General features: G+C 38.5%; 1 long non-coding RNA gene across 1 annotated transcript; it reads right to left on the bottom strand.

The window, feature by feature from the left end:
- Window positions 1-4,299: 4,299 nt before the first annotated feature.
- LOC127018827 (uncharacterized) lies at window positions 4,300-6,256 on the bottom strand. Its single transcript, XR_007766843.1, has 2 exons — window positions 6,191-6,256; window positions 4,300-5,624 (listed from the first exon to the last, which is right to left on the bottom strand). It is a non-coding gene; the product is annotated as an uncharacterized LOC127018827 (long non-coding RNA).
- Between the last annotated feature and the right edge of the window lie 9,397 nt (window positions 6,257-15,653).

Below are 15,653 nucleotides of genomic sequence, written 5' to 3'. Positions count from 1 at the left end.
CCTTTTTCCTTTCATATGAAGGTAGAGAAAGCAAATATTTACTTCCTTACTTACAAAAAGTTTCAGATTTTTTGTTCATATGGAAACTACTGGCACTTTGCCAGCAAAAAGTTTCAGAATATTCTTTTATTTTTGCCTCCATTTTCAATTACTCCCAGTATTAGTGGAGGGCTTGCCTAATGTAGCAGGATCAGACTGCCAGAAACCATCACAAGCATCCCCATCAATTTCAAGATCCAGTCCCAGTGTTCAAACTGGAGTATATGATTAGTCTCGCAGCCTTTGGATTCAGATCAAGGCGCTAGATCTTTCAGGCAGTGTCTTTTTAGGTTTTCTTGCGTCATCTGGTATTCAATACAGCTTTGACACCTTCAGATCTCAATCCAGCGTGTAAAATTAAATGATGGTGAATGGTAGCACAGAGACACCTTAGGTATAGCACGGACTGAGGTTAGAAGTCCTCCTATTTATCCTTCACAAGATAGGTCCTCCAGATCATACTACTACTTGCTTTTCCCAACTATCACAATGATTTCATAATCAGGGGCCATGACGTGCTCTGGAAATAATACATGGGCATCAAAGCGAGAATGAGCTGGCCCTTAAGGGTACAAAGCTGTGCTCTTCTTCATTCTCCTCCTGGTTAGACAGCTACCTACACAACATCCTTCTCCCCCAGTAAACGCCGGTCGAGGACATCAGATTTCCGGCTCCTGGCTCAGAGGGTAGTACTGGGAGTCCAGACAAAGTTTTTTGGATAAAGTGGCTTTTGTCTCTAGCCCTTCCTCAGGGTGTCCTACGGCTACACCATCATGTTACAACAAATGTGAAAGTTTCTGAGAAGAGGGTTGAACAAGGGTTAACATGGCGCATTCTCCTCTTACTAAAATGATGTCATTTCCCTCCCCCTCCCCGAAAGTATCTGTTGCTTGGTTGTTTACATACTGAAGTTAATTTAAAATATATATTATAGACCTGCATGATTTAAAATCGAATGAATTCTCATATCCGAAGACATTTATACAACTTTAATTTAAACCTCCAGTGCTTCAGTGTTATTAAAAAGTATTGGTTTTTAGCCACAAACTACCCATTTTCCTAATTTTCCATATTTTCTCCAGAAAAATAAAGACGAAGAAAACAGAAGTACTTATACACTGTAGAAATTGTCCCAATGAGTTTATAATCCAGTGTAAGTTACACAGTACTGATAAGTCAAGGAAGTTCAACCAGACAGTTTAATCCTCCAATTTCCTGTCTTCTAATCAGCCACTGACTTCTCTGGCTTTAAATTAGAAACATTCATGGCAATATTCAGGACAGGTGAAGGAAAAAGAGTAGAAAACAACTAGGGCAAATACTTGTAGGCAAAAGGAGGCCACGTATAGAAGATGAAGATACTATAAAGTATGTATAACGATGCACTGAATACATGTGTTTAAGTTATATACGGCATTTAGCAACTCTGACAGAGAAGGAATTATGTTATTAAAAACATTTATACAGCAGCTGAGCAGTGTATGATCATATGAGAGTTACTGCATAAAACAACGAAAATCCATGCTGCAATGTTACACTCTGTTCACACTTTGTTATTTTTGTAGAAGCAGGATAATTATTAATACATGTATGCTTTTTGATATAGTGTAAATTATAAGTAGGAAGCACAATCAGCAAAGCCACGTATGGTTCAACAGCATGTGGGGATTACCATGATAAACTTAGATGAGAGTATGTATATGCACATATGAATAGATACGCTCAGTGATTTAAACAAGAAATACTACTTTTGAGTGTTTCATGCTTCTGGACTTTTTTAGCTTCGGTAGTAACAATTAGCTTTCCATATGATGAAATTAAATATTTATTAGATGCGCCATTATTTTTAATTTCATTTGCAATGAGCTTTATAGTGAGGATTCTATTAATTCTTAATTGACGGAAATGCTAGTAACATTTTGAAATTTTCATATTTTTTTAACTGCATAAATTACCTGAGCAATTTCAGCTATTCCTCTGAAAAAATGGAGCACAGAGGTGTGAAAGAAAAGTATTTACCAAGAGCTTCAGTGAAAAAATGATGTTGAGTTAAAAACCTTTGAAGTAACAAAATGACCATTTCAAGTCCAGTCCTACTGTCTTTCTCTTTTAACTTACGGCATCTAAAGAAAATAAAGGCATATACGCTGAACTACGGATCGACAGTTGGATAATAAAACTAGAAAACAATTATTTCAGAAGGTGACTGGAAGATCTGCTTTAGCTGTCGTATTCAATAACAGCAGTTTGCATACTAACTCATACATGGAGTCATTTGAAATGGCTTCTTATTTATTAATGAGGCTTTTTTCTTCAGATATTTCACAAAGGACAACAGTTTGGGTTTTGAAACTGTTTGGACAGATAACTCAAATTATGGGTCAAAGTTGGCGCTCAGTCACTCAGGTAAGTAAACCTGGAGTCACTCCACTCCTCTTAATGCAGCGACTCCAGGCTGACGGCGGTGTAAACCTTGAGCAGAATTTGGCCCAGGGTCTTTAGTTTTGTATTGGCATTGAGAATTTTCCTCCAGTATATACCCTTGCTGCGCATGTATTTCAATAACCCCGTGCAAAGGAATTTTGCAGACAATCCCTCATTAAACATATAGAATAGTCACATCATATTGGCTTGCTAGAGCAAATAATTTAAAAAAATAATCAGCTTGAAATAAATGTTTATAAAAGTAGCACAGCTGCACATATTTGTTACAAATGCAAGACAGAGTACTGAAACTTTTCTACAACTAACCCTTTAGTGTCTCTATGACAGCATCAAATTTAAATAAGACGTGCCAATGATTACAAAATAATGATCATTTTTCCAATAAACTAATTCATCTCATATCTTCAGGCTGCTACACCGGTTAAAGTATTTGCTATTACATATGTATTAAAAAATATATAATTCCTTCTCACACAAATTTACAGCATTTGGGGGGAAATTTTCTGCTAAAATGTCACATTACAATATAGCCAAAATAATAACTGTTTCTGCATTTACTTGATTAAAGCATAAGAAAAAATAGATTAGGTGTCAAAGGATTGCCTTAAAACTGTGGTGACAAATGCAATTATTGCTAAAATGTACAAATCCTGTGGGTTCTACTGAAATAGTCTGAAACATTTATAACTGTCTACAAGAAAGAAAAATAACGTTTTTCTTTTACTTTGACCTCTTGCTATTTTGGCAAGTAAGATAAAATATATTAGCCATTCCATCAGATGGCTGGAGAGAAAAACTACCTGCGATGAGGAAAAACGAATTAAAGGAGCATTAATAAAGATTACCTATGAAAGAAAATAAGGTCAAAATTAGAACTCTGCATTTTAAAGCCACCTTTCAAAAATGCAAGCTGCTTTGCCCAATGCTAAAATCCATTCATTTTACTAATCATGCAATCAACCAATCTCCATTATCTCCAGCTAGCTAGCTATAAACATGCTATAGACTGGCGTGAAAGAGGGAGAGTGTGAGGTTGAGAGACAGAGAGAGAGAGAGAGAAAAAAAAAGAGAGAGAGAGAGAGATTACTACACCCAGCCTTTTATAAAGCCGTTTCTTTCATTATAACAGGTCTTTTCATCAAAATGACACAGAACCTTTAAATTTGGGCATAATACTCCAGTACAGTACACAGCTATAGCTTACAATGGATTTAGAACCTGCTCCAGAAAGAAAACAAACTCCCTCATTTGACACACAAATTGTTTACGATTCATTAAAAAGCAAAATTGCATATCACAGTGCTGGCAGCTGAGTCCATATGGGTGCAAGGGGTATTCACTCATCTCTTTGTATGCTGGCAGTACCAAACCGAAGTTTAGCACTGTGCAGCTGAGATTTTGTGCAGCCAGACGATGCATGAGGTAATTTTAAAAGCTTTATTTGTCTTTAAAACATTAAAATCTGCTCTTTAGCTTACTTTTGATTAAAAGAATGTGGCAAATGCGATGAGGTTTGGGAGTAAAAAAATAATAGATATCTACTTTTTGTTGTACGTTTTAGATTCACAGACTGTATGAAAAACTGCTTATTACTCCATCAATAATTGAAACTTTGTATGAAAATTATTTGCAATTAACACACTTATTGTAAAGATCTTGAATTATTCATTTCAGTTTAAAATATCATCTCTTTCATCTAGCACAACTTCTACAAAAAAAGGCTTAGTGATTTTTTTTGTTCTCTTAGAAAATAAATGGTGTGACGTTCAAGTTTAAGGAGAACTTTCTGCAATGTTTAATCTAAACAACAGCATGTGTGGTTATAAAACTGTTTATTTTTAGGCAAGTGCATTACTAAATGTTTCCAGCATTTTTACATATTATATTCACAGTACTAAAACATCTGTGAAATAAATGTGACTGAAATGAAACTTCCTCGGACACTTTCTATAAGGCGATAACAACTGCCTAATAACATTTGACAATACTTATTAAATAATAAACATGGACCTACCTCATCATAAAAGCAGCCGATAGACAATAAAAGAGGAGTGGTAATAAAATATACAAATGGCTTACAATAAGGCAAAATCACAGCATGATATAAATCGTGTGGTTAAAACAGGTACTTGAAAACTTTGCTTTGAAAATGATAACTAAGAATCAATAGCCTTATTTACAGGGGTTTAACAAGCTAAAAAAAAGTCACATGAATAATCAACAGTTTATGTGCATGCAAATACCCCTTCCCCCTCCAACTTCCCCTGGCAGAAAGTCTAATTGGAAAATCAGTACTATAAGTAAAGTGGTTAGCCTTCCCTATTCCCATTAACCAAAAGCTGCATGTTACATTTCACTGGCAACCACTGGCAAACCTCTAATAGACCGTTAAAAAAATTAAGAGTTTAGACAAAACAAAACGGAAAAACCCGAGCCCAAACACCTTTAAATACAAGCCACATGATACACACAATGGCCACCACCAAGCTGCAGAATAAAAACCTTCCGGATCTCACTTTTAAAAGTCTTTCAAGTCCTCAGAGGTCTTAAACTTTCCAAATGATACCAAAATTGGTCCGGGGCAGTGAGGGGGAGGGAAAGCCCCCGACTTGTTTCAGCGTATCATACAATGAAAGTGATCATGCCTTGTTTTGTAATTCCACTCGCCAGTCCTTTTTTAACTGATATCTATGTGAAATGAGCTGAGGTTCACGGTCCAGTTAGGAGCGGATAATACATTCATTGTCCTGGCAGCAAACTTTTCCTCTCACTGGAAGAATTCACGCTTGCCACAAGAATAATAATTACAGAAAACTAAAAATGCGCTGCTAACGAATTAATCCCTAACGGACAACACGCTAACGAGGGCAGTAATGATTTGAGGACTCTCTTCCTCACAACAGGACTTGCATCTTCTGCCACAATGGGCTATTGTGCATCCTCCTAACTCACTATACCTCTTATAGATTCAAGATGTCAAAGGTTGTCTGGCCCGGCTGACCATGACATGCTAGTTAACTCGTTCTGCGGAGCACGTTGGGACTTTATTGAAACTTTAATTGCGCCCAAAAGCAGCTAGAGCCAGACTATGTGGGATCTGTAACACATGGCTCCAGGTCAGCACAGCCCGGTAACCTGTTCTAACGTAAACAAGCAGAGGGAAAAGTTAGATCGGGGTCTCCGATGAAAGGCAGCACCTCGCAAAACACGCTCCTCTCACACGTGATGATTTTATACCACGACACTACCGCACCGTTCCAGGCTTTTACAGTAATCGACTTGCTTTGTAACGGACTGAACTTTCCACCTCCCCTCTTTACAAAATATTGCATGGTGAAAGATCCACACACACACACAAATGCTTGAAAGCAGCAGATAAAGTAAAACAAACTGAGCGTTAGGCAGCCGACTGAGACAAGTTACTCTGCACGAGGCTTTTTCAAACTACTTCTTTGCATACTTTTTTCCGCCCCCCCCCTTTAAGGAGAATTGAAAAAGCTTCCCTCTGGAAACTGTAGTGCACATTAACGGTCTCCTGTTACACAGGGGAAAGCACGCAAGTGGGACAAGTGTGAGGCTGCTCTACTGAAGAGTGTGAAAAAAATCAAATGTTAATTTGATAAATGTGAGGTCTGGGACATTTTGTCAAAGAGGGAGGGAAAGTAGAAAAGGGAGAAAAAAAAAAGCAGCTCTGCTGCCAACTCACCATCCACCAAGTTCTGGCCGAGATGTCGTAGCAGAGCTGCCATTTGATGGAGCCGTCGGAGGTTTTCCCTGCCATTATGCTGTCAGCAAGCTTCATCTGATGCTAACTCACGGGAGATAAGACACCTAATTGAGAAAACATTTGCACTGGCATGTTGGGCAACATGTAGCCCGGTCCATACCATATGGAATCATGGGTAAAAAAAAAAAATCTCCTTGACAATGAACCAATCTCTCACAGACCCAGTGGCAAGGTGAAGTGGAGATGAAAAGTCATCTGCTCCTAGCACTGTCTTCTCCTCTCTCTCTCCCTCTCTCTCCCCCTCTCTCTCCTCACTCTTTTTTTTTTTTTTTTAAATAAGAACCCACTGCTCAACATCAAAGAGAGGCGGTCAAAATTAGGGCTTCATCACTCAGATGATTTTGGTCTGCAAGGTTTTTCTTTCCTTTCCTCTTTTTTCTTTTTTAAGAAGAATAAAGAGATTTAATAGGACAAAGGCAGGTAGTGGACTGCGGAGGGAGATCGCCACAGGCTATTAGCCTAAAATTTCTGCTTGACAGATGGAACTGCTTAGAGACTATCATGCAATGTTTTGGGTGTTTTTTTTTTTTTTAAAGACTTTCAGTCTGATTCAGTATCTGTTTATCGCAGCTACTTTTCTCATGTACGTGACTGGGGGGGGAGACCGAGCAAAAAAGAAAAAGATTGCGTCTTTTTTCTTTCTTTCATAATTGTGCATATAATCATTTAAGCAGTGAAAGGCAAAACAAAAGTATAAACTGCTCAAGTTTATTTCTCGATTTAGTAACAGAAGCTTTCTGAAGGAATCAAATGCTTTTTCATTTTTTTGAGACGTTGAAGTTTTGGCTCTTTGTTCCTTCTTGATTTTAGATACCAGATCTTATTGTTTAAATGAATGACTTTTCATATGAAGGTTCAAATGGCTAAAGTGCTCCCTAAGAACTGAACAATTCCCCTCTTTTTTTTTTTTTTAATATAGTTTTGCTACCATATTTTTTAAAACTGGTTTTTAATGTTACACTTCCTAATACCATCAGGTGATAACAACCAAAGCCTCACAGAGGTTTATTTCTCCCTCCTGCAAAACTTCTCTGCAACATTCAAAATTTACGTGAGGAATTGAGAGATAACTTGGAAAAAGACAACTCCAAACCAAACAGTTTTGAGAAGTTATGAAATTCTACTATTGTCCAATATTAAAATCCTTTCCTGGAAAACAAACTGAAAGATAATCATACATTTCCCCAACTCTGTTTCCCACTTCTTCTGGTGCACTGTAAAACCAACATAAGTATTACTTTTATGACAGCTGACTATTAAACAGGCAGTGAATGCTCTCCATTTAAATCACCCTGTTGTATCACAGGGAGCGACGGTTGCTCGGCTATGACCACCACCACTTAATAACAGGGCACTTCAATCTATACAGTAGTGCCTTTCCTCAAGTGCTCGAAAAAATGAACTTCTGAACTGGCAAACGGACTCTTGCCAGGAATATTTCTTAGGTCTGTTGAGCTATGGCTGATATAACTTGCTCACTCAGAAACAGCTACGCTCTGCAAATCTCTTTGCGATTTGGACACAATAGCAAAATGTATTAAAAATATCCACTCTATTTTAAACAATATCAATTTCTGTTTGTATCAAAAAGGGGCACTCGTGGGCGCACAATTCTTCGTTTGATTGTTTTGTGTACTAACTATTGTTTAACTATTTGGCTGTAGCAAAATGTTAATTCCGGGCTGCATAGATTACAAAACTGTCATTCAGTACAGGACAGAACTAACTTTCATTGAGCTTCAATAATATCTTCAGATTTCTGTGATGTGTGAGATGATAAGCAAATGATTTGGGGTAAACACAAACTGCTAATGTAACATGCAGGGGTTAGTCTTTGTTTTTGCCCCAGCCTTAACAAGCTGTTTGGACTGCACAAAAAATACGTTAGTGCATGATCTATGCAACTACTTAGCATCCCAGTTTGCTTTTTTGCTCTAGATAGCAGGTACAATCCCACTGCCATTTACAGGAAAGAGTCTGACTAGCACGGGAAGTGTTAAGTTTTAGTCTGAGTCCAGGAAAAAAAAAAAAATGGACACTGTGCCAGGAACTGTCCTTGCACTGGCTGGCCAAAGCATTTATCGTCTTCTGTTACTGCAGGTTCGTTAACGCTACCTGTCCTTTCTGTGGCTTGCTGCTTATTGGAAAAAAACCTCCCTCCAAATAATCACGCAAAATATAAAGTAAAGCGCTTAAGCAACAATCAGCCTTTGAATCGGTGTCAGATTCAATTTTATGCTGCTCTCTCTGCTCCTACCTCTCAAACCAAACAACTTACCCACCCTGCTTATTATTTATTTAGTATTTTATACCCAGTTGTGCTGCACATCATTCCAGTCAAGTTCTGATAAATCTCTATTCAGTCTATATGGTTTTTCATCACCTGATGTAGTTATAGATCTACTCACAAACTTTCTCTTGATTGCTGTATTAACCACTGCTTCGAGAGTACTTAGGTCGTCCTACACCAATATATGACTTTAGTCCCCAGTATTAATTATAAACACACTGAATAAATATTTTTTTAGAAGAGCATACACTTTTCAGGTTATGAATGACAGAAGCACGAAACCATTTCCTTCCTGACAGTATAGTAGTTATGTGCAAAGAAATGAGGAGTGCTGTTGGTTAACAGCATTTTAAATTCAGAACAATTAGGTGCAGTTAACTTTGCCATTGTTCTTTCTGATGCTGGGGATGGTGGGTTCTTACCCGTAGAGCAATTATTCCTTTCATAAGCGGCTGTTGTTAATAGCATTAAAACAAGATTAAATACAACATGTTAAATATTGCAATTATTGTGGAAAATAAAATTATTTGGTGAGCATAATGGGGAGCAAATCAAGCATTTAACATGATCCAGGAAATGCTACTCCAAACAATTGCATTTGTTTTATGCAATTTTTCCCCTTTGATTGCTGACAGATGCCGTTTTGGAAACAAACATCTAAGTAGTTTTCCTTCAATCAGGAAAAAAACCACACACCAGAAAATGGCTACATGTTTTGAATTTAACTCTTGTCAATCAGCATTCTGCACAACACTCCCTGTGAATAGTACTGGGACAAAACGATGCCTTCCAAAGACTAATAAGCCACAAAGATGTTTGCTTCTAAATCAGATCTGTTCCGAAGAAAGAAAAAGCCTTCATACAGCATAGACATTTGGGCAGACACAGCTGCAAAATAAAAATGCTTGCAATATATGAGTGATATTTCAAGTTGGAAATAAGTTAGGTGTATGTGTTTGTGGGCTACAGGAGAAGAGATTTGTTTTCCGACAGCTTTAGGCCTCAAGCAATGAATTGAAGTACTTGCCAGTTGCTTTCTGACTTCCTACTGGAGAAGTGGCCAACTACCCACAAATAATTTGCTTAATAGTTGAGCAGAGTTACCTGCCGCAGCACAAACAGCACGACCGTGCCCCTCTTTATCTCCCCTCGGCAGCACATTCGGATGAGGTCATTGTTGCTATCAAGTGTACGAAACCAGGAATGAATGCTAAAAAAGGCTAATACAGTATATTAATTCAGATGACTATATCAAGCTGGCATTTTACAGTCTACTGGAAACTGAATGCATGAGAGCATTAGAAATGTTGGCATAGCGGGTGGTTTCTCAAAATGTTGGCTTCTACTATTCACGTCGGTAAAAGAAACGTGGCAGAACTGCGTGCAGCTCCCAGTGCTAGACACATCTTTAGGATCTTAGTACTCTTTACTAGATTATCTATTAATTGCATGGTGTCCACTGCTCATTAACCCTTTCTTTATTCCCTTCGCCTTCCCCTATTTCTTCAGTTGTAATTGCTCAGAACTTTTTCAGCTGATTGCAACAGTGTGATGTTAGATCTGTTCCTAATTTGGGAGGCATTTTCCTTGGGAAGCCTGAACTGTAGATGAGTTACGAAGAGGATTTCCTTATCTCAAACAGTGACAATTAGTTCAAGTGCCACGTGAGAGCAGGCAGTTGATTTTTGGACAGCCTCTGAACTTATGCAAAGTTGCTGACAACGAGTGTGTGTTCTAGCTTTTGGAAATCCTATAATCCTGGCTTCAATCAAGAGGATCTGCTGTTGCTGAAGGCATAAACAAGGAGAGTAGCAGCATGTGACCACTGCTGCTGCACCTTCAAGGACTCCTGAGCCAAAACGAGTGCAACAGTAAAGCTTCTACTCGATAGTCAAGATGACACACACATTTTGGATGATCTTGCTGAACCCAGGGAAAGAAGTCCTTTCCCCTCCGCAGGAAAGTTGTCTTTGGACTCTGCATTTCCCCCTGTAGCTCTGTTGTGTGTATTTCTCCCCACTCCCCTCTCACTCCTCTGATTTTCTTCTTGCCATCTGTATTCCCCTTTTGCCTCATCTGAAACAAGCATCAAGATCTTGTTTCTGACAGAACGGTCTGTCAATATGGAAACACACTGACATCACAGACAGTGCTGTGACTTCATGTCTGAAAGAAACAGGAGGAACAGATGAAAGGAGTGAAGGGGAAGGAATGACACATACAAACAGTTTTAAAAAATAAGTAAAAATTCTTCTCTATCAACCCAAAATGTAAAGGAACAGAAACCAGATTTATTTTTAAGTCTAAATATAACCAACTATTTCCTGATCTGTGACCATAACTCAGCACAACATTTCAACATGCTCTTCGCCCAAGAGAGGTACCCGTCCCCTATGAGCATGCGCTTCGCTGGCTCAAGGCCCGTGTGACAGCCAACACGAGCTCCTGAGAAGGACTAGACAGGGACTAATCTGGAAAAAAGCTAGTATCAAGCATAATGCTCATACTTGGGAGAAGCCGTTAAAGGGAAAGAAGGACTCCTGCCCCGGACCAATCTAAAATGTCTAAGTAAATGCAAATTCATAGAATTAAAAGTATTCATCAAAACCACAAACTCAGTTTTGATGCAGCTGGGTGAAAGGTAGCATTACCCCACTGAGGTGGGGATACAAGATGTACCCAGAAAATATTCTTATTGAGTACACAGGGGTGGAATATCACTTTACTGTTATTTTCTTTTTTCTTCCGAGAATGAAATATTAACAAAAGTGTCTAACCATTATTTCTATTACTAGCTTTTTTTGTGTAAGAATTTGGGAGGAGTTAGAAGCCCCGCATTTCCTTTACTATTTGAAATATTTATTTTAGCTCTAACATTAGAGGGCATCCAGAATATACTGCTTTCCTGCCATCTCCAGAGCCACTGCAAAACTATACTAAGGAGATTCATAACTAGTAGGAGAGGAGCTCAAGAAAACTAAAAGGTTAATATATTCTAACTAGATGTTGGGTATAGAATGTCAGATCTGTCAAATTTCATTACAGTTTGCTGCTCAATGAAAAAGATTTGATTTCTTTTGCCACTGTCCTACTATGTTCAAGTCACACAGTGCCAGCAGCAACCAGCCAACGACCACAGGCTGGCACTGAGCGGGCCCGAGTGGGAAGCCAGCCGCAAGGACCATCTGTTTCCGATTTCTAGCGAAGCCAAGATGTGCAGTGAAGTGCATTCCATTCACCCAGCCAGCCTTCTCCCTGCTCAAGTTATTAGTGTTACAAGTGAAATTATCTTTTCCAAACAGCGGGGGAGCTATAATCCTTACGGAACAAGACTTTAAAAAAAGGAAAAAAAGAGGAGGGGGGGAAAAGGACAGAAAAAAGGTCCCCCAACACCCCCCCCTTCAAACATCTTTTGTTAAAGTTGTTGATGACACTGTAAATTTAATTGCCATGTTCACGGGTTTTATAATTTTAAAGGATGTTTTATTAAGAACTATATTCTCTAAGGAACGAATGTGTACGTTGGTTCATGGGATCTAATGTAATAAACCATTCAAATATATTTAGAGTGTTATTTATGAATAAAGTTAAAAATGACAACATGAATGCTCATTTAAGTCTCTCTAACATTAAGTGCCTTGAAAAACATCATAGGTTTTAAAGTATAATTTAAAGTGAGAATGCATAAACAGCACTAATTACATGCTACTTACATTGTTTCAATATGTAATGCATATGTTTAACCTCTCAGAGAAAGGATTGGTCTTGGCACAGCATTTGTGGGGATTTAAGGGTATGCTAAACTGATAACTGTAGAATAAGATCTGACATAGGATATTGGTCTCCTACTGTTACCTAAATGCCAGGTGAAACCAAAGGATTTATAGAAGGGCGGGTGGAAAGGGGGGGGGGGAGAGAGGGGGAAGACAACACAATGAGGTGAAACTGAGAAGTTTATTTTCAAAGGGGGAAACATTTATCCTTTGACACCATTCCATTCCAGTGACTTTATTTCTAATATACCATGAGATTAATGGTGTGGCTACTGTCACTGTGTCTGATGAACACTGGCAGAGCTGTGGAACAGTTGCTCCCTCTACTATTATTGGACATATTTGTAAATTGGCATATATAAGACGAACTTGTTCTGTGTGCCAGCCAATTGGAAAAAAATCTTATTCAGGAGGACAGAATTTTTGTTTTCCTATTGAATTCTATATAATATACAGTTGGGTTAAGATTGGCTGATTTAAAAACTTGTTTAAATTAACAATGTTTGACAGTTTTCATGTCATATAATAATCTCAATATGACTCTTATGCAAATCAATTGCAGATAATTAAGGAAGTAAATTACCATCATGAAACAGATTCCTGACATACCAGAGGCGAGTCAATATTTAAGCCTTTGCTCAGGGAGGGCACAATTGCTGAATGTAGCCATAATCATTCACAATTCTATCCCCAAATAATTTATTCTTTCAAAAGTAATGCTATCATAAAAGAAAATACAGAATAGCTTTTCCATTCATTTTCTTATTCCCTTTCAATCTGTTTTTACAGGTCTGAAACTATTGTCGTGAGAGGTTCATACCACACATAAAGAATAACTGTTGAGTCACCTGAAACCTGATTACTAGATGAGCCCCTTCTTTGGGTTTTATCTTTTCTCAGTGTCTTCAGAGGTGCAACTGGACACTGATTATCTTTGCTCCAGGACATTATCTGAGCTATGGCTAAGCTGATATTAACACAAATCGTAACCTCATTCTAATTTTTCTGTCTGTGTATTCAGAAACATCTGCTATAGCTGCATACATTGCCTATCTTTAGGATGTCCTGTTTTGCCATATGTAAAATATATTTCAGGCTCTCTGGTGCTGTGAGAAACAACCTTTCTGGACGTCTCCATGCAAGCTTGCTCCCACGTGGGTAAAGTAGGAAGAGGGGTGCAGAAGGACCCAAAGACCACAAGTGGAACTGTGGGATTGCTCCAGACAGTTTCTATGTTTGAGGTCTACAGGGTAGGGGAAGAGAGAGAGGCCAGCAGGTAAAAATCATGAAGCTCTGCACACTTCTATCATTAGCTTGGTCAGACATTGGAGGCTGAGTACCAGTGCTTACTGTATACATGACTAGGGTAGACTGTTTATTCATGTAGGCATAGGCAAGTCTCATATCCCCTCCTTTTGAGTTTGTAGGTAACACCACAGAACCGAGGACTACTTTTGGATTCAAAGATTGCAGTGTCACATGCCATAGGAAACTAATCTCTGAATCTATGCTTTTGATTTTTACTTATTCTTCCAGTTTTGGATAAGGATTTGCTGCAAGTGGCTCATAGTGGAAAAAAAGATTTTACTATTAATCGGGAGGAATAGACAAGACCTCAAAGTCTCCCTGGAAATGGCTTTCTCGCATAGGACCTACTGAGTCCAACAGTGCTGGTGGACTTTCAGGCAGCAGTGCTAAATCGGTGCCTTTTATCATCTATAGCTGCATAAAAGACTGCGACTACTCCTTCCTAATGAGAGACTTCTGTAATGCTCTCTGCTTAGGGCTATTCTTGAGGAATAAGGAATCCAAGACAGATGTGGCAGTGACCATCATATTAATCTCAAAGACCTAATCCCTCAAAGCAAAGGAAATATGAACAATTAAAACAATAAATACACTGAATCATATGAATTTCCAGTGCCCTCAGTACTAACTCCACTTCCACACATTAATTTGTAATTCTTGAGCCACAAATAAGTAAATCCTCCTTTGTTTAGAGAACAAGATTAAAATGCTACTAATATTAAAACCACTCCTGTTTGCTGGTTCATACGTTTGTTTAAATACCTGCCTATTTCTTTGCTTCACCTCTTGAGTGTCAAACTTGTTCTCTTGAGAATACCAGCTGAATGGCAGCCAGCAGGCTGAACACTGTAGGTAAATACCTAGAGAAGTGCTTTGGGAAGGGCTGAGCTGCATGTAAGCAAATTTTACAAGCGAGTCCAGCATAATCCATTGAAGTGGCTCTGGATTACTGAACGTTTTACAGCAAGATAACACTTTGGTGACTCTAAGATATATTTACACTCTTGTGTAATCTATGCCACTGGACATCACATCATGGAAGAGAAATCTCTGAACATAGTTTATTCAAAACACATCACTATAAATATGCTTTTTTCAGTTAACTGATCATACAAAGGAACTTTAGAGAGAAAGTCTGGAGCACTTGTCTCTTCTTGTGTGGTTCCTTTTATTTTTCAAAACAGGTTTTAAAAATATGCAGCAGTCTTAGCTGATCAAAAAAACCAACACAGCAAGAAGAGGAAAAAAGTTTCAACTAATCAAGTTGAAAACTTTTCATGAGTTTAGAACTAATGAAAATCTATTACTTTTGAAAATCAAATCTAATTCAAAACGTGGTGTACTGCTAGCAAAGAGAAGGTTATATAGAAATTTTAACTTTTATATTTTTTCTTGTATTTACTGGATAGTTCCGTTAAAAAAAAGACAATATACTCATTACAAACTTAATTCTTTATTGCCTTAATTCTGAAGACCTGACTTCTTCCTTGTGCTAAGGGACTTCCCTTTTGCAAAGGATAACTCTGACAGAAGGGAAAGCAGTGGTCGGCATTCTAGATGCAGATTAAAAGATACGGATGCAGGGATTACAGAGCGTACCTCGATGCATTGCAGTCTTTTCCCAACACAGGGATCCACCATTAAGACGACAACACTTGATGTCTATGAAGGCTCCTTTGGAGGGGGGCCAGGGCCAGGAACCTTCCTGGGAGTTGCTAACAAATAACTTGCACCCTATGCTCAGCCTCATCATGACCCCATTCTGGCCAGCGCTGACAACTTTTCAAAGTTGACTTGCCATTTTGAATACCTGTGGGTACAACAGAGGCGGTGGCCCTTACGCTGTCACATCACCTGTCCCTCACAGGCTTTCTTGCAGCTCTGCGCTGGCAGAAGTTTGTATGAACCTAGAAATCAGTCCGGGTGCTGTGCTTTTATCTTCATAGATGTCAAGTAAGGAATAACCGTGAACTTGGAATAACTGCGAACTTGTCTCCATGCTCGGGATCAG

Source organism: Gymnogyps californianus, chromosome 8 (assembly GCF_018139145.2).
Source record: "Gymnogyps californianus isolate 813 chromosome 8, ASM1813914v2, whole genome shotgun sequence".
Lineage (NCBI taxonomy): Eukaryota > Metazoa > Chordata > Aves > Accipitriformes > Cathartidae > Gymnogyps > Gymnogyps californianus.
Note: the sequence above shows the minus strand (reverse complement) of the source record. Positions and strands in the feature narration are given on the sequence as shown.